General features: G+C 37.4%; 2 protein-coding genes across 3 annotated transcripts in view; one reads left to right on the forward strand and one right to left on the reverse strand.

Annotated features, from left to right (window-relative positions):
* The window catches only part of HMGB1 (high mobility group box 1), a 105,923-nt gene extending 88,816 nt beyond the window's left edge, over positions 1-17,107 (reverse strand). The window contains exon 1 of the mRNA XM_004680181.2: positions 16,967-17,107. The gene's annotated coding sequence lies outside the window, so the exon portion shown is untranslated. The remainder of the gene's footprint in view (positions 1-16,966) is intronic.
* Positions 17,108-17,702: 595 nt separating this feature from the next.
* The window catches only part of USPL1 (ubiquitin specific peptidase like 1), a 31,925-nt gene continuing 29,525 nt past the window's right edge, over positions 17,703-20,102 (forward strand). The window contains exon 1 of one of the 2 annotated variants that reach the window (XM_004680183.2): positions 17,703-17,811. The gene's annotated coding sequence lies outside the window, so the exon portion shown is untranslated. The remainder of the gene's footprint in view (positions 17,812-20,102) is intronic. The other variant, XM_012723381.1, reaches the window with a different exon arrangement.

Genomic DNA, 20,102 nt, shown 5'->3' on the forward strand with positions numbered 1-20,102 from the left:
TGCCCCGAGGAGATCCACATGGCGAGGCAGACCTCTCCTGACCCGCCCGCTGCTCCCCTCAGCAGTTGTACTTCGTCCATCTGCCTGTTCTGCTCTCCACTCTTTCCCTGGTGAATCCTCTCACCCTCTGCATTTCTGGCCTGTACCCCAGTTCTGTATGAATAAGTAAATAAATCTTTAAAAAAAAATAACATGGTATAAATATTGATGTAAATCTTTAGGAATAAACAGACTTTAAGTAGGTCTTTTTAAAACAGGAGAGAGAGTCGTGAGCTGAGAAAATAGAACACAGCTTCTAAGGCAGCACAGCAGAACCGATGCAACGATGGAAATATCTGACAGCTACGCTGTCCACATAAAGTAGCTGCTAGTAGCTGTGGCTACTAAATGGCTGGTCAGGGGCTGGTGCAACAGGGATTTAATTTTAGTAAACTTAAACTTAAATTTAAACAAAGGTACATGAAGGTAATGGCTACCAGACTAGACAGTGCAACTTGAAATTGTGAGTTATGTGTGAGCAAGGAAATTAAAAGTTTTTTACTGTTGTTTGCAAATGAAGTCTGAGGTGTGCTGGGGCAGAATAGGAGGCAAGAAAGGGAGGGAGAAGGCATATTATAAAGTATTTTAAAGATTCAACTAGTTTTTGATTTTAACATAATCACCTGACAATCTCATATATTATGTCCTACTGCACAAAGGAATTCAAAACACTTTGCATTCTGCTCTTGGAGTTTTGTGAAAAGCCAGAGGAACTTTAAAATTTATGACAATCTAGTCAATTTTTATTCAATATTAACAATATAAATAAGAAATAAGCTAAAAGTAACCTTCATTCCATTTAAAATCAGATTCAGAGCTTGCCTTGTGCTCTATAATATTTGTTGGACTGGGGCAGCGTACTTGAAATATAAATTATTTTTATGTATTATAGTTAACTGCACTTAAAATGTATAAATGAAAAGTATGTGTGTTCTTCCTGCTCAATTTAATTAGAAGGAAAATTGTTAAAATTAGCTTATTTGAATGTCAGAATTATTTTTATTAAAATACATATTTTTCCATATTTCTTTGGTAGATATTTACCAGCATAGAAGCAAGGATATGGTAGAATCAATTAAAAGATCTTTCCCCATCTTATATTAGGTTTAAGATTGCCTTTCTTTTTTCTAGGTAACTTTTATATAATAACAATATAAAGTCACAGCTTCTTTCCTTTGCCCTGGTATTATTATTAAAATATAAGATAGAAATTAAAAGAGAGCGCTAACATTGTCTTTATTCTCATGTTGAGAACTACATGAAAACAGCAGTCTTCCCAGAAAATACAAATTTAGTTGAAGATGAAGAACAGCTTCTACAACAGTACAATCTTACCCATTCCCCTATGTTATCTCTAGAAAAAAAATATCTTTAGTGGTATGCTTATTAGAAATTACCCCAGCCTCAGCATATTAGTATATCATTTCCAAGTTTTAATTATAGGATTGTAGACAGTCAATGTATAATGACATTTCCCTACAGAAACCAGAGTCACAAAGTTGGGTGGATGAAATTGCACTAATATTTGGATGAGGTGAATTGCTACATGAAATTATGAATGAAGAACTAATTATGGCTGCAGTGTAAGAAGCAGCAAAGTTATTTCACCGTTCGATTTAACAAATATTTTTCACTTTAAAAGAATGTTTAAGAGTTCATGCATGATACTGTTGGGAACAATGCATGAATAAATATATAATTAAGATTTTAGTGCTATTAGTTTTTAAAGCGAATTCCTGGCTATTTCACATAGTACAACACAACTTCAACAATACAGCTAAAACACAAAATGAAATAACCTATCTTATTACCGAGTCTTTTAAAGGGATTGCCCACATGGTTCAGCATGATTTAATTATTTTTAATGCACCAGAGTAGGTAAAAATGGCAATCAGCAGTTAAGAGATTTTTTTCTCACAGAAGGCTGTGAGTCTTTTTGTAGGAGTCAAAGGGAATTCCCTTTGGGCAGAAAGGAGCATGTAGAATTCCCTCTCTAGTGCATGTGACAGATGTCTCTAAGCAGAAGTTCTTCCCATGCTCTTTGGAATGCTAGCCTCTCTGATTTCCTTTCTACAGCATAATATGTGAAGTCTGTGTTATAGTTTTCTTTTATTCCCAGGATCCACTCCGGTGTCTTGCATATAATAAAATTTAATAATGTTTGTTGAATAAATTTAGTATACGTTCGAAGAAAAGCCTTTGTTTCCAAAGAAACCACTGGCTTTCTAGGGAGCCACGTTCATGATGAAGCTAAACAAAACCGCCTAAGGTCGCTCCAATGCCAAGTCATTTCTTGACTTTTAAACTCCAGTTATTGAACTAATCAACATTGTCTCTATAGTAACGTAAAGGACTGAATACTCTCTTATTCTAAACATTTTCTAAGAAGTTAAATCTACAGCAGATTTTCGTTTCTATTTCAATTTCTAAAAATTCTTTCAAGCTAAGTTTAACTTAAATGTTGCGTAAAGTAATCCTTTGACTAGAATACTATTATCATACACCAGAACCCTTAGAAGAATACTGAATCTAATCACAAGGAAATACCAGAGAAAGCCAAAATGAAAAACATTCTACAAAGAAACAGAGGAGAGGGATATGCCCTTCCAAAATGTCAATGCCATAAAAGACAAAGAAAGGCTATGGAAGTGTTAAAAGACCAAAGATACACCACTGAATGCATGATCCTAAACACAACCCTGTACTAGGTGGGGGGCGGACATGGGAGGGTGGGGAAAAATGACATAAAAAGCCTTACTGGATCAACTAAAAACTGGGGCTACAAACTGTATAATAGCAGTGTAAAACTTACTCAATTTTGTTAACTGAAATTCTTAGGGGTTACACATTAGGACTAGGAGGTATGTAAAATGCCCATAAATGCTTTGGAAAAACATAGATGTCCACGTATGTCTACATGTATACATACATATCTACACACACAGGCATTGAGAAAGGAGCAGGCAAGGGCACAGGGAGCATAAATGGTAAAGCAAATGAGACTGAATCTTAATAGGTCAATCAGGTAAAAAGCACACAGGTGTCTTCTTTCCCCCATTCACTTGTAAGTTTGAAAGCGTTTTGAAATAGAGTATAAAAATGAACAAAGAAAGGATAGTCACTATTTCAGTAAATTCCTTAAAATTCCAACAGTTTTTCCTGGTTGTGTGCCTTTCCCTCTATTTATTTAGACCGTGTTTAATGTTAAGTACCAAATAACTGATTATATTCTTGTTTCATTTCCATCTTTCAAACCCTCATTTCTTTTTAAGGCACTCAAAACACTGTATTAATTTCCAAATAATATATTAGAGGTAATTCATGCTTTTGTAAACAGAAGCAATAAGTATAACCCAGATGCTTTAGTCTTTATATAAAAAGCACATTCAATTAAAAAAATCAAATCACTATAATAAGTTCTGTAATTAGGAAATTATGTATTATTAAAGTGAGCAAAGACATAAATCCTGCTAAAATCTAGTGGGAGATAAATAACCAATGATCTGAGAAAAGGGGGTAAATTAGACAAAAGTACTATTACTATCTATTGTTGTATAACTTATTTCCCTACAACTTAGCGTATTAAAACAAAAAAATATTTACTATTTATAAAGTGCCTGTGATCAAGAATCCTGGAGGGCTTAGCTGGACCTGGCCCAGTTGCAGACAAGATGTCAACCTGAACTGCAGTCCCCTGAGGGCTGCAAGGTCCACTGCAGGTGGCCCCTCACATGCCAGGCAAGTTAGCACAGGTTGCTGGAGGAAGGCTTTAGTTTGACACGGGGACCTCTACAACACAGCTGTCTTCATATAAAAATGGCGAATTTTGGGGGCTCTTCCTGGTGGTGCAACAGGTTAAAGCACTGAATTATGAAGCTCTCAGAAGCCACTGCAGCACGAGTTCAATCCCTAGCCAGGGAGCTGACCCTTATGGTGTGTGGCAGACCTCTCCTGACCCACCTGCTGCTCCCCTCAGCAGTGTATTTCAGCACATCTGCCTGTTCTGCTCCCTATTCTGTCTCTGGTGAATCCTCACACCCACCACACCTCTGGCCTGTTCCCCAACTCTGTAAGCATAAATAAATAAATCTTTTTTTTTTTTAAAAAAGGGCACCCAGAAACAGATATGCACACTGGGAAAATGCCATGTGAACATGTGAAGAGAAATCAGAGTAATGTGTCTGTGAATCAAGGTATACCAAGGGACAGCCAGGCAGCCACCAGGTTAGGAAAAGGAAGGTGTCAGAATTTTTTCTCACAGTGAAGAGAATATATTAACAGATCGATTTTGGACTTCTGGTCTCCCAAACTGTGAAATAAATTTCTGTTAAGTCTCCCAGTTTGTAGTACTTTGTAATAGGAGCCCTAGCCAATAAAAACAGAGCTAATTATCTACTAAGATTCCATAATGCCTAAAATTGAATAATTCTATAAAATGCTACAAACATCGTGCCTCCCTGGTGGTACAAGGGGTTAAGTCTCAGCACTATGATGCTATCAGCAGCCACTGCAGTTTGAGTTCAATCCCTGGCCAGGGAGCTGACCCATATAGTGCAGCAGACCTCTCCTGTCTTACCTGGTGCTCCTCATAGCAGTATATTTAGTCAATTTATCTGTTTGGCTCTTATCTCTAGAGAATACTCTCACCTATCCACATCTTTGGCCTACACTCTACTTCTTGTTTGCATAATAAATAAATATTTTAAAAATGCTACAAACATTGAGAAAGATTCTCATAATCAACTGCTTACAGCATACCCACCACTCTTGTGGTAGAAAGCACAAAACAGATCCTCTGTGACGAACTACAAGGATGGCAAGCTTTCTCTATAGAGTCAGAAATACTTTAGGTCTAATGGCCATAGAAAGTGTCTGTCACTTTTTTTTTTTTTAAGATTTATTTATTTATGTGTATGGAACTGAGGTAAAGACCAGAGGTGCAGGGGCGGTGAGAGGATTCACCAGAGACAGAGCGGGGCGCAGAACAGGCCGACTGACCAAGTACACTGCTGAGGAGAGCAGTGATTGGGTCAGGAGAGGTCTGCTGAGCCCTGTGGGTCACCTCTGGGGCGACGATTGAACTTATATTGAAGTGGCTTTAGCTTCTTAGTGCTGTGCTTTAACATGTTGTGCTTTAACAGGGAGGACCTGTCACTTTCTTGTGAAAAGTCTTATCTCAAAGAACCCAAGTCTATGTCTACATTTGACCTAAGTTTATTGACTCCTGATATGTAGGTACTAACAAACAAGCTTCTTTCCCTTAGGGCTCCTTCCTTCTTCAGAGTCCCAAGCCCAAGGATACTTCACATACTATTTCACAAGTAGGTGGAGACATTTTACACTAGACCAAGCTTGCTTCTACTGAAGCTGCCCCTTTTGGACTATTTTTACTATTACAATATAATTACTGTATCAGTCCAGTGGTTAGTAGCTTTTCCCAGTTACTCTCCTTTAAGAAGAGGACACACACATGCAAATAGCAACTATGAATGACATACTCTCAAAAGCACTAGTATCCCTATGCTACTTTCAGGGCCATTCCCAAATAATGTTGCTTTCACATCTCACAAAATGACTGACATCTACACATTTAAATATTTAAGGTACTTTTCACAACTATTTGGTATTGTGGATCTGGTAACAGCAGGGCTAAGTATATAAAAAGTAAGGGTAATGGCCAGTTACAAAGAAATGTCACAATGCTGTCCCTGTTGCTTTTCCTTTTCTTTTTCTACTTTAGGCCACTGTTGTTTTCTCCTTAAAGGAGTTGGTTTGGGCCCTCCCAGGTAACGCAACGGGTTAAAGCGCAGCACTGCATCTAGCTGCAGCCACTTCAGTGCAAGTTTAATTTCTGGCCCCGGAGGTGACCCACATGGCCAGGCAGACCTCTCCTGTCTCACCCACTACTCCCTTCAGGAGTGTACTTTGCCATCTGCCTGTTCTACTACCTGCTCTGTCTCTGGTGTATCCTCTCATTGCCCCTGTACCTGTATGCATAAATAAATCAACCTTTAAAAAAGAAAAAGGAATTGGATTATGCAAAGTGAGTAACATAGTACCTAGCATAAAGTAGGTGTTCCATAAGGTTAAGACTTTATCTCTTATAAAGATACAAAAACAACATAGATTTTCCTGTTGCTTAGGAAAAACAACTAAAGTTTAAGAGACTGTATCTAAAAACAGAAGGACTGAAATTGAAAGAGACAATTACCTGGTGTGTATGTACTGAAGTAGAATAGGACTGGCATAGGGTGGGAGCCAAGGATTGAGAAATGACAGAAAAGGGAGAATAACCATGGTGATAAAGGATAAGAAGACACTTATAATGTGTTTTATTTTAAATGTAAGATCACATAACTTAATTTGCTTACTTTCTAAAGAAATCCATTCCTGAGGTATTTCCTTATGATTAAACTTACTTTCTAAAGAAATCCATTCCTGAGGTATTTCCTTATGATTAAACTTTGTGGCTTTGAAAAAAAAGAATATTAAGAAAGTGGGCCTTGTATTAGTTTGACAGGTCTGCCATCACAAAATACCACACACTGAGTAGCTTAAGTAACAGAAATTTACTTACGTTTCTGGAAGCTAGCAGGTCGAGATCAAGGGCTCAGGAGGTCTGGTTTCTTGTGAGGTCTTCTCCTTATTTTGCATTTAGTCACTTTCTCACTATGTTCTCAAGTGGCCTTCCCTTTGTCCATGTTTGTCTACGTCTTAACTCATCTTACACTTTAAAGCCTTCATTTTAACTTAATCACTTCTTTACAGATCTTATCTTCAAACACAATGACATTTTGGGGTCCTGGGGGTAGGAGTTAAAACTTCAATATAAAATATGGTGGTAGGGGAAATCGCCCACAACAGTCCCAACCTTAATATGTATAACACATATATAGCATAATGAGCTGAATTTATTAAAAGGCATCTCTTTTCTCTATAGAAACTCGAAGGTATAAATTGTATAAAAGCCGTGATGACTTACTTGCCATTCTGGCCCACTGTGAAGAGTACTACAAGTAGCACCACTGCAAAAGCCCTTTCCTAATCAGATTTACTGGCTTGCCACAAAACTTAAAATTCTTCTATTCTGTCACTGGCATTTTACTTCCTCTGAAAATGTAAATAACCTCTGGAAGAGTAACATATTAAATGATCACTCACCACTAATACCTTAGGGTAGAAAGGCTAAAATTGCAATCTTAAAATAACTAATTCTATCAGAATGGAATTTTCTTTATTAACGCTGTTATTGGAATGTTAATGACAATCTCATTTAATAATTCTAGTCTTGGTCACTTGAGGTTTTTTTAAGATGAGACAAATGGCATGTATAAAAGCAGTTTCTTATCTAATAAAGAAATCTGAGAATAAGAAGGTGGTGAAATTCGAGTGTCTGCTAACATATAAGACACTCTGCTAGGTATTTCAGGTAGTAAACCATTCCATCCTAAATATAATTCTGTACAGTACTGATCCCATTTTACAGATGAGGTAACATACTCAGATAAATTAATGCTTGCTGCTAGGTATGGAGATATTTGAACCAATTTCTGATTCTATGGTTTGCCTTCCCTATTGTCAAACTACTAGTGCGGAGCTTTAATTAAATAAAAGGAAATAATAATGGTACCTATGTTTTATAGAATTATTAGAGGTAATGAGAGGTAGAACACAGCAGAATATTGATATTGTGCAATTCTCAGATTAGGCCTTAAGAAGCTATGTAGCTTTTGGCTCTTACCATCTTAGAATATTTCTGCTGCCATGCTCTAAAGGCTGAGGAAGATTATGAGTGAAGAAAGACCACTTATACAGAGAGAGGCCCAGCTGACACACAGCACCAAAGTCTCTATCAACGTTAGGTCAGCTTAGTGCATGAATGGGCCCAGGTGAGCCGAGCAGGAGAACATTACAACTGCTTACTGAATCATAAGAAATAATAATTTTTAAAACACAGAATTTTGGAGTGGTTTGCCGTACAACAGGTAGACTAAAACACTGTTAATTTACAATCACATTAAAAGTTGAAGAGTGAAATAAAAAGAACACTTCATAATCACACTTTAAGGTTTTTTTCCCCATCAGAGATCTCCAATGGGGTTTGGTTATCATGTTTTAAAAGATTTTTCTTACAGAATGGGTTTGATTGACTCATTCTTTGTCATGCCACTTTTCCTACCCTTCTACCCTAGAACTAGGTACATTGAGAATAGCAAATATATTTATTATTCCTGTCAAAATATCCTAAGATTAATATTTTTCAACTTGCCATCTCTCTCACAAAATTCTAAATTTATTTCAAGATTATTTTTCTTTTAAAAAAATTTAGCTCTGAAGACTTAACCGAGTAACTTTCAGGGTATGCTCCATATTCAGAAAAAGCACTGCCACTACCATCTCAAATTTACTACAAGAATTCTGAGGAGAGTTCATTTTAAAGCTAATCAGAATCTAAACCAAACATCATTTTATTGATTAATCATGACAAATTACATTTGGAAAGTAAAATGAATTCTCTGATTAGCAAACTAGTGCCTTTTAATACCTGAGGGTAAAAGTCAAATATAACTGTCGGACTGGAAATTATGACAGCCAACTGAGGTTTACTAGATCTGGTGTTGGTATGCGATCCAGATTCTTCTATGTAGTAAACAGCTTATAATACAACGAGAGAAATGATTACAGTTATACTCCTATAACTGGTCATTCATGTATATATATTTTAAATAATTTAATGACCTCTTTTTAAACAACTTAAAATGCAAACTGATCCAACAGTACTTAAGGCTAGAATTCCAAAGAACATTTAGGCATTTATTTTAAAATGTTTTCTATATAACCCCCAATATTGCAAAGCACTAAAAATAGAGGACAAATATTTATACTCTTTAATTCAATTAACATTTCAAAATCTAGCTTACATTGTTTTTATTTCTTGCTTACAGAACCTAAAATTATTTAGCATCTTATATGAATCTAAATTATGTTAACTCTTCTATTTCAGTTATGTGGATTACTATTGTGCTTTGGCACTGGAGTTTTAATCAAACCAGCAACGCTTCCTTAGAGAGGTTTTCAATTCCTTTAGTCCTGAGTTAACGCAGCCAGCTAACTGAACCTCACTAGCCATCTAGTCTAGCTCACCTTGATGATCAACACAAAAAAAATCTTGAATGAATCATGCCGGAAATTAGATTTTATAAAGTACCTCCCAGGAGGCCAGAAATTATTAATTCATATTAAAACCAAAACTGTAGCTATGAACACCTTATAGTAAGTTTGCCCATGGATCACTTGAACTTTCACAAACTATCTGAAGATTATGCAAACCAAAAGCTAATCCTTGATCAGACTATGTGAACTGATTTATCAAACAGTTAGACAAGAAGGTGGGGCCAGCAGTGGAAAAGTTATCCTCTGGATATATTCTCAACTTATTTTCCAGCTACAAAGTAGCATACAAAAATATAATTATTTCACAGAATTAGCATTAACATCTCAGATTAAACATACAGCTTTACTTGCTTTCATATGAAGCAATCTGAGGTAATGTCATATAGTCAACTATAGCTGTGATAGTCAACTTTTAAAATGAGTCCTCCCTCTGACATTCTCACACTTGTTTAAGTCTCTCCCAAATGGTAGCAGGATGGGTTTGGGCAAAAGAGAAATGATATATCACTTTGAGGTTGGGTCAAAAAATAACACTGAAGCTTTTGCTTCTGTCAAGTCATTTGCTATGGGGAAAAGTCAATTGCCATGTTGTAAGGATTCTCAAGTCATGACAGCAGCTACATGAAAGACCCTGTACAGGAACCACCTGGCAATACCACTTCTAGGTTCCTGACCATCAGTAACAGAAATAATAAAATATTTCTGTCTTAAGCTGTTTGGAGGGTAACAGCTTAAATAGAAAAAGGTAGTAAAATAATACATGCTAGTAACTGGTTGAAGTTGTAACTTTATAACTTAGGCATTAATGATCAAAAAATTCTGATTAAGGTATTGAAAAAAATTCACTATCAAATACCTACTGAGTACCAAAGAGGGTAAGAAAGATCTCTGATACTCCAGAGTAATATTCATAGCTGACCTTTATTTACTTTCTCACTAACCTTAGCATAGATGGGAGTAACTGATATGATAAGTTTGAAAGAAGAAATTTTGAGGCTCAGTTACTTCTTTTTATCTGTATGACAGAGGAGAAAGACTTGGAGAAAGACTTCTTCTGGTCTGCTTTTTGCTACACAGTAAATGTAGTGGGACAAGTTTGAATCTTACAAACTTGAGGTTTACAGCTGCCTAATTCTGGAGTGCAATTCTAGGAGGTTCACTGTTGCTATACATCCCAGCTATATTTTTCTAACAACTTTTTTTTGGTAATTAAACTTACACTGCAATCCTCAACTACTAGTTCCTGGTTCTTATTTCTTAACTGGATCCGAACTTCACTGGTGGGTGGAAGGAATGGGGGTTATTTATCAACCTCTAAATTAAGTATTAAGTGCTATGATATGCATTTTGTGCCCTTGTATAGTTTATAGTATATTTGGGGTACAGACTAAAACACCAGAAGGGTTATACAGTAATATAACAATCAACTAACAAGTATAAACTATGAAAATTAACAAGTAGGTGAGCAATTATGATTACTGGTGTGCATCAGAAAATCTGAAGGAGAAAATACAGATGTCCAGACTTCATACTAAACCCATAAAATCAGGGAATCAAACAATTGAATTCTTAACAAACTTCAATATACTGCTGGTCTGCACCAATTTAAGAACCCATGGCATGGTATACAAAGGAAAGATACTTAAAGCGAATGTAAATAACATGCAGAGTATAGATGAGATGGAAGAAAATGAGGGGAAACCAGCATTTATTGAAGGGCTTATTAAGAGCCAGGCTATTCTACAAATCACCTCAATTAAGGTCATTTCATATATGTTAAAATTGAGGTTCAGACAAGTTAAATATTGATAATATGCCTAATGTACAAAATTAGTTAAATGACAGAGTAGGATTAGTAGGTATTTAAATTTTATAGTAAAATTGAGCCTCAGAGAAGTTAAATAATTTGTTGAAAATAAAAAAATTGGAAAGTAGCAGAACTGTGATTCAATAAGTGGCCAAGTTCAAACAGTCTATAAATTAAAAGCCAGTGCTACTTACTGCTTAAAAAATATTTGGTGGTGGCGGGGGTAGGTGGTCAAAAAGCTAGGGAACCAGAAGTAAACTTAAAAAATAAATCAAATTAGACAATGAAAAAAAGTCTACATTTTAGTGATATGGTTAGAGAATCAAAATTGAGAATCAACTGATTTTATAATGACTTATAAAATCAGTCAACTGATTTTATAATGACTTATAAAATCAGGTTATTTTAAATGATTTTTTTAATCATTCAAGGCTTTGTCTTAATTAATTTACTAAACAATTACTAACTCCAATTAGCAATTAGTTAGAATCCAATTATTATATTGAACTGATGACTTACCAACTAGATGGGAAATGCCAATATAGTGAAAACAACAAATTAATTTTAAGGCTATTCTCAATTTTAGAAGTGTATGTTTAAGGCTGGAGGAATTTTAATTCTAGCTATCTAAAAACTGCTGTATGACAATGCTTTATAAAATTTTGTAGTCAATGTATTATTGTAAGGACTTCTTAAACAGTGAAACCGAACATTTCTGTTCAACATGCATAGAGACTTTAGCTCTATTTTAATGTCTTCAAGACTGGAGTCAAAGTTTGACTTTGTGTAGTACTTCCTATAATTAAAATTAGTCACTTCATTTCCAAACATTATTTGTACAAATCTTTTTAGTAATTATTTTGCTTGTTTACAAATGTTTCTACTTTCAAGAATATGGACTATGCATACTCATCATTGTATTCACCCAGCATTTAACAAATACCTTGTACATCCAATAAAAGCTTTTTAAAGAATAAACTAGCATCTTTGTCCATAAAAAGATAAGCATGTAAATTACATATATCCTTCAAATGAATCCTGAATTAACAAATCCAAGAAAGTTGGGGAAATATACCACTCCCCTCAGCAGTTATTTTAGTAGATCTGCTTCCCCACTGTCTCTGGTGAATTCTCTCAACCACTTAGCCCCACCTCTGGCTTACACCCCAGTTCTTCTACCTAAAAATAGAATAAAAAAGATTTGAAGACTAATAATCAATTATGCAACAAGAAGGGGAACAGCATCAGAGTAAGGCTCTCCAGGGGTCATGTATTGCAATGTGAGCTTCAATAAATTGCCACAATACGTTTCAAATCTTCTGTTTTGCAATTCTTTTGCTACTGGTTCTATCATGGCTTCTCCTTCCTAATGTTTTAGATTTCCCTGGCTACATTAAATGGAGGCACGAACTCTGGGAAACCCAACACTATCCATTTCCAAATAATCCTAACTTCCTACCAGTTGTAAAACTGATAAATTTAGTCAAAGTTACAAATAAGTCCCAGTTAGGAAATGTCTTGCTATTATCAGTTTAGTTTTTTGATTTGGAGTCCTCCTGAGTGCTAACAAACAGACTGGTATGATTACTTCAACAATTACCTATAGAAAGTTAGTTGTCCAAGGAGTGGGCTGCTGCTTTCTAAACCTAAGTTGTTCGAGAGCCCTCGCAGTGTGTGAACCTAACAGTTCTAAGTACTGGGCACGACTGGAGCTGCATGCAACAGAGTGCAAGAGAAGCTGGAAAAAGCCCTGGGTTAACAATTAGCGAATGTAAGCTCTAGTCCCAGAACTGCCACTTCATTGTGTAAATATGAGTACATTGTTTACTCTTCATTTCTTCCTTTTTAATGTCAACGTGGGACTATACAGAAATTATTTCACACAAGTTAAACTATATGCACTCAGCAAGTGTAAACTTTTTTTTTTTTTAAGATTTATTTATTTGTACATACAGAACTGGGGTACAGGCCAGAGGCCCAGGGGCGGCGGGAGGCTTTACCAGAGACAGAGTGGGGAATAGAACAGGCAGATCGACGAAGTACACTGCTGAGGGGAGCAGCGGGCGGGTCAGGAGAGGTCTGCCACGCCATGTGGTCACCTCCGGGGCAGGCGGGAATCGAACTCATGCAGAAGTGGCCTTAGCCTCTCAGTGCTGTGCTTTAACCCGCTGCGCCACCAGGGAGGGCCACAAGTGTAAACTTTAAAAAATCAAATTAATATGCCTAGGAGTGAGGATGCAGTGGAAATGTACATATCTGTTTCTATAGCACACAGTTCTCATATGCCTTTTATTGAAAATCTTTATCACATGATTTTTCAGTTTATAGATTTATATATTTGTTTAGGACAAGGTTCCTACACATAATCCATTTGTTTCCTCTAGGGTGCAAATGAAATAGTCATTCAGGTGAAATACTTTTGCTCACATTTACTTTAGAGCCAAGTTAAGGCTTTGACTACACTATATTACTATATAATGGCATAAGAAACATGTATCATCGTTGATGGAACCCTAGAAACATATTCAAGACCCTACTTTATCAATTTTTAAAATGTTATTGGTTACTAAGTAACCCCAAAAGAGCTGTGTCACCATTTAAGGCACAGATAAATTCTTGAATGCAGAAACTTATGAATGTACAAAGTTACTCATTACTCAATGCTTTTAATAAAGATTAGGAAGAAAATGTCCAAAAGGTGGAATGATGAAATAATAATTATACAATGAATATTAGATCACCATAAAAGACTGAAGGACCACCTATGTAATACTATAGAACAACTACTATAAGTGAAAAAATAAGGTACATGAACTATGTATAGTATAAACTATCTATGTAAGACTAATATAACATATAGCACTTATTTGCTCATATATATGTAATATTTTGTAGGGGAGCAATACACAAAGAACTGTGAACATGGATTGCTTCCCATGCAAGGAATGGTGGGGTAAAATTATAGTATGGAAGGAAAACTTTCTAAGGCAAATTCTTTTTTATGTTTTGAATGGTGAAACATGTGAATGTCTCACCTATTACAAAAGAAAACACAAAATTTAGATCAGTAAGAAAGTTGTTTGAAGCGTGATTACATTCTTAAAGATTTATTTATTTATTCATATAGAACTGGGGTATAGACAGAGATGCGGAGGGTGAGAGGATTCACCAAGACAGAGTGGAAGCAGAACAGGCAGATTGAGGAAGTACACTGCTGAGGGGAGCAGCGGGCGGATCAGGAGAGGTCTGCCAGCCATGTGGATCTCCTCCGGGCCAGGCGGGGATCGAACTCATGGGGAAGTGGCCTTAAGCTTCTTAGTGTAGTGCTTTAACCTGCTGGGCCACCAGGGAGGGGCCATGAATACATTCTTAATGGAAAGCAATTTTAAAAGTTGCAAGGGTGAATGCCTGCAAAGTAGAGTGGAATTTTAAGAGACCTTCCTTAACAGGTCCATCTAAAAACTTCTCACTTTATATGTCTTGAAGCACTGATACTAATTTGTATAAGTTCACAAAGAAGAAAAGTTAGAATTAGAAATTAGATATACTGATGTCTACTCTAGGACTCTAACACACTGTCTAGGACTCTTAACACACTGTCTTCTCATTTTGTGTTGGCGAAAACAGAGCCATTGTTTGGGTGATACAGCGGGATGTCAGGTTAAATTTAAATTTTAGGGTCCAATGTATAAAATAATCTCACTCTTTCAGACTATCAACTTCTTGTCTAGTCATTACCTTAAGTTCTCACTTAACATTGATAGTTTTTTTCTGGGGGAGCAAATTCCCAAATGTCTTTTCATTTAATGTTGGTGGAATTTTTTTTTTTTCTCACCTACATCATAATGAAACCACATTGAACAAAACATGCACCAGGGATCTGCTGCTTGCTTGCAAATAGGTCAGATAATCTCTATCACGTCACTTAATACATATAAATGTACATTTTTCTCTACTGACTCAACTGAATTCATTGAGGACAAGAACTAAAATGTTTTAAGTTATTTTATTTTTTAAACAAAATGCCTAGCACAAGTCCATTGCCAAAAACATTATGATAGGTTTATTGTCCTGAACCAGAACCCAGGAACTGGATGTGTTTTAAGAGATGACTTCCTTGGAGTTTGAAAACATTGCAAGGTACTCAAACCATCAAGTAACTAACACCTCAGTACCAGTGGCCAAGGGCAATTCCTTAACCAAGCACTAATTTCTTTAGCAAAACACATGGGATGGACTATATATATATAAACTTCTCACAGAATCAGATCCATTTTGCTACCAAATGAATTTTGTCTCCAAGCTTAAAACAGGTTTTGGTTTTCAGAGCTCTGTGAATGCTGAAATTTGATTATAGACTATACTCACAATGGTGATACTAGAAAATAAGGGCTCGTCAATTCAACTTTCATCTTTTTGATGTGACCAAAACAAGTAATTTTAGGATGTAACTTTATAGCCCAAGTGTGGGTTGAAGATTGCTTTGTGGTTAAGAAATCTAACCTAGAAGAAGTCACAAAATGACCTGACATTATGGTAAAAGAGAAAAAGAAAATCCTAATTGTACATCATTGTACTGGCACTGGAAGCTGTTGATTAGTTAACTTAATAAAAGCATTCTTTGACTAAAACACATGATTTAAAAGTGGAAATAGGTAAATAAACTTTTGTCCCATGTTGCTAACAAGAGGATTGAGGCAATGAGCTTTAATCCTACTGGAAAGTAAGTATAATCTTTTTGGCATCAATGTACATAGAATGAGGTGTTCCAAATAAATTGGTAAGGATTAAGTAGTAATAAATACAATTTTCTCAGCTTGGGACCATTACTCTAATATAAATGAAAGGGGACTTTTTTAGTGAACCTCTCCAGATTGACTGCTGCACATTAGAACCCCTTATAATGTACTACATGACTTTTTTCTACCCATTACAAGGTAAAAAGATCTAAGCCAAAACACACCTCATTAAAATCCGTTTTTTCCTCCCCACAACCCAAGCACCACCTTCATTTTGTTTGGTACTATTACATATTTTCTCCTACTCATTCCCTCCCCCCCCCTCAAAGTTTTACACTAAAATACTATACAGCAATTTTTCAGACAACAATGTTGGATATTAAATCCAACATTTGGTGATATTGACTTTTCAACCTTAAATTGTACTTACAGCTTAAGCTGAATCAATTATTTTGTTATGAAGTTAACATCAACAAGTTCTTATTACAATTATGCATCCCATTCTAAAAATGGAAACAGCAACTATGAACAGGAAAAATCATCTGAATTTCACTGTTTCAGGAGGAAATACTTCTTTCCCATACATTCACGTAAAAAAACAAAAGGAAAACTTAACTAGCTAGCTTTTACAAATACACACTTATTAGTGACTTAATAACACACAAAGAATAAGCAAACCAGTCAAAACAAAACAATAAACTTCCTGTGGTAGCGCTTGGTCATTTGCATTCATAAAACTAAAATTCTTTTTGCAGAATCCTTAGGACATGTGACTTGTTTCCTCTATGCCACCCCCAACACATCATAAGCATTATTCCTGCATGTAATCATTTCGTTTGAGACCACTACAAATACTTAACAGCCCAAAATACCAGTGGTGATTACTCTGTAAAGAAATGGTTAGAAACTATGAACTGTAATTCTAGGACAGAGAATCAATCGACCGAAAAGGAATTCTGGAATATGCTGTCCCCAAGATTCACAATACAGATTCAGAAATAGCACACGCGGTCACGATGTCCCTTCAACCACATGACCTCTCTACGAAAGCAGTCTTACAACTTATAAAACTAAACGAGAAACACTCCCTTTCCTCCGGTTAAATTAAGGCAGGGCAGCCGAAATTAACGCAGCAGGGACTAGTAAACTGAATAGTAAGAATGGGTGATGAGTAGCTGAGTTCCTGTGCTTTGGCTACTCCCCTTACCGTTAGAAGGTCTGGGAGGGAAGAAAGGAGAAACACCCCAGAATCCTGGTAGAAAAGTCCCTGGCCTCGAAGATGGGGGTTAGGGAGACAGGCAGGGGCTGCTCCGTGTGTGGTGACCCTTTGTGAACACGCTCTCAATGGAAGCTCGGCTTTCACTGAGGTTAGGGAGAGAGGACTATGGGGATATGACGCGGCCCACAATCGTGGACACAGCAGAGCTGCATGAATCGCCGACCTAAAGTCTCCACGGCACCATTCGCCAGCTTCGGGGACCCCCCCCTCGCCCACCCACTTAGGTCACTCAGGGGCGCGTGGACTTCCAACACGGCTCGCGAGAGCGGGAACATAGACACAGCGCCTATCTCCTTGCTCAGCGTAATCCCTCCGCTGCCGCCGCGCACTAGTTTTAATCACGCTCCACCCCCTGGCCGCTGGCGTCACCTCCGCCACTCTAGCGCTTTCCTGCAGCTTCCAGAAACGTCGCCTCCCCAAACCCAGCCACTCCCTTAATGGCGGGCTCTGCAGCCACCAGCCCCGCCCCTAGCCGTCTCCGCTAAAACTCTGCCCGCCGGGGGGACGGCCACGCCTCTGCGGAACCCATCCGGAAGTGCTCATGTCTTAGATGTCCCCGTCACGCTAAGTCCTTTCAGGTCCTGTGCAGAGCAGGAAGGGGAACGCTATTGCTGCGGACTCAAGCCGGAAGCTACTCTCTTAGTGGAGACACTGGTGGGGGAGGAGCTGGCTAAGGGGAACGTGGGTTGAACGTTGCATTTGGTGGTGTGGATCTCACGCTGGAACAGGAGTTCGGGTCGACTCAGTGCCAAGAAGGGGAGTTCCCACGGCAGGTAAGGGGGTAGAGGTTGTTTATTTTCAGTTCCCGAAGTAGAGAACTGGGGAGAGCTAGGTGACCTATGGGGTAATCTGCGCACTTGAAAGGACGGGTTAGACTGGGAGAGGGAAGGGGTCAGAACGAGGTAGGGTGGGAAGGGTTGTTATGTAATAGAGATGAAGTTACAGATCCATTTGGACCCAGAGGTAAATGCTGAAGAGAAACCAAAGTTTCCCCCTCCCTACCTTCCTTCTTACTCGCGCGGAAATGGGAAGGGTTAATGGAACCTTGCGCCTCCTTGAGTTTCCCAGGTTAGATTTTGAAACTGACCTTTTATCAGGATGATGGATTTGGTACTTGACTGCGCATCAAAAACCAGCCCCATTCTTGGGCCTCAAGTCTTTCGTGGACTCACTGTTGACAGTCTTTTGCTGAACCCACTTGGTCTTCGGAGGGCAAGTTCAAACGGGGGTAAAGGCTCCTTTTTGAACTGCTGTTTCTTTTGTTTTCTCCCGTTTACGTACGGGACTGTGAAATGATCTTAACTGCTTACTTTTAATTGCTCTTGCCAAGACCAACTTTACACATTAATTGCGCGCTGTAACTGGGTAATTCACATTCAGACTTTGGGATGGCATTAGTGGCTCATCGAAATGTGAAAAAGGGAACGTTGGAAGAAAGATGCCCGGAGTGAAGAGGGTAAAACTGGAAAATCAGCTTGATCTCATAGTGCGATCAATCAATAAGCTTTAGGTCATACTACCTTTAGGTCACCCTGAGTTTTGGACTTTTTTATAGCCAGGCTGGAGTAGAGCAGATTTTAAGCTGAGCAGTGACAGAATCAGACTTGTTTTATAGAAGCATCACTTTTGCAATGATAAGAAGTGGGGATGCTATAGAAATGGGTGGGAATTTGCGATCCTTCCTCAGAACTGTTCACAAAAATAGCTAACTTTTACTAGATAACGAAGAAGGAAATGAAAATAGAGAACCATTCAATTTTTCTAGCACAGTGTGTGTTTTTGGAGGATGGAGATGCAGAGATATCTAGATGAGCTACAAAGAGGTGTGGTTATGTTTGCAGGGAGAACAATTAAAGGGTCATTTAAGGGACAAGTTGAGTTTAAGAATCATTCCTGGGAGATGTACTGTATTGTATACCGAAGTAAATTGAATTTGGAAGACCCAAATAACCCACCTTTGTTACTCTTTTTTTTTCCCCCTTGCTAAGAGAAAAAGTCATTAAGGGAGTTTTAATAATAACATATTGCATCCTTGTAGATGTGAGAGATAGATGCAACTTAAATAGCTTAACTAGGATTAGGAAGCCTGGGGGGAAAAAAGTGAAGTTATTTTGGGCATTGCAAAAGTACTTTTCTTCTCCATAGAGAAAAGAGGTAAGGGATATTTGAGGGTATTGGGAAAGACCCTTACAGAGAGAACTTTAGATATAAACATTAAAAGCAACTTCCACTCAGCCTTCAGAGTTGCTTCCATGAAATAAACCTCGTGCCAAAGGCATGCTTTGGGGTCTCAGATTTTGTTCTTTTGTAACTTCTCAAGAAATTCCAGTTCAGAAGTTGAGTGCAGTTATTTTAGGTAACCAGTTCCCCTTTCTGAGACTGGGTCAATCCAATTAAGTAATTGTGTCCAATTTCTGAAGATTTCCTTGTAGAGGAATCCAAAGTTAAACCTATACTATGTAAGCACTTTCCATGGCAACAAAAGAGAAAAGATTAAAGATTGTGGCAAAACACATGTCCAGCCTTTTAGCTGAAGGAAACTAGTTGAGGGGTTTTCTAGATGTTGGGGCTTGAAGCATCTTCAAATGGGATGAGGGTGGGTAGTGATTTCCTTTCTTGCAGTTTGATGTCATTCATGAGGTGTTCATGAAATAGTAACAGACATTTAGGCACTTCCATCTTGGTAATGGTAATCTTTCCAGTTAACAAGTTGTTCAATTTTAAAAGGATAGTTTTAGTTTTCAGTCAGTCCATGACAAAAGATTGGGCAAAAAAATGAAATGTTAGTTTGAAAAATGGCCAGTTACTACAAAACTTCAGGATCCAATCCAGGGTAAAGATAGAAAATCAAACATCTCAACAGTGACTAAAAAGATCAGAAATGTTACTCAAACATTTCTTCATCTTTCCTCCAATTTTGCCAAATAAGTACAATAAAACTTGTTTGTAACTTGTCTAGTATCAGTACACTTTGGTCAATTTTTTTATTAAGCACAAGAACAAAATCTACTTTTAAAACATAAACATTAACATTTAATAAGGGTCTTATATTGAAATCAAATAG

The sequence above is a fragment of the Condylura cristata genome, unplaced genomic scaffold (assembly GCF_000260355.1).
Source record: "Condylura cristata isolate star-nosed mole 26May11 unplaced genomic scaffold, ConCri1.0 scaffold00010, whole genome shotgun sequence".
Lineage (NCBI taxonomy): Eukaryota > Metazoa > Chordata > Mammalia > Eulipotyphla > Talpidae > Condylura > Condylura cristata.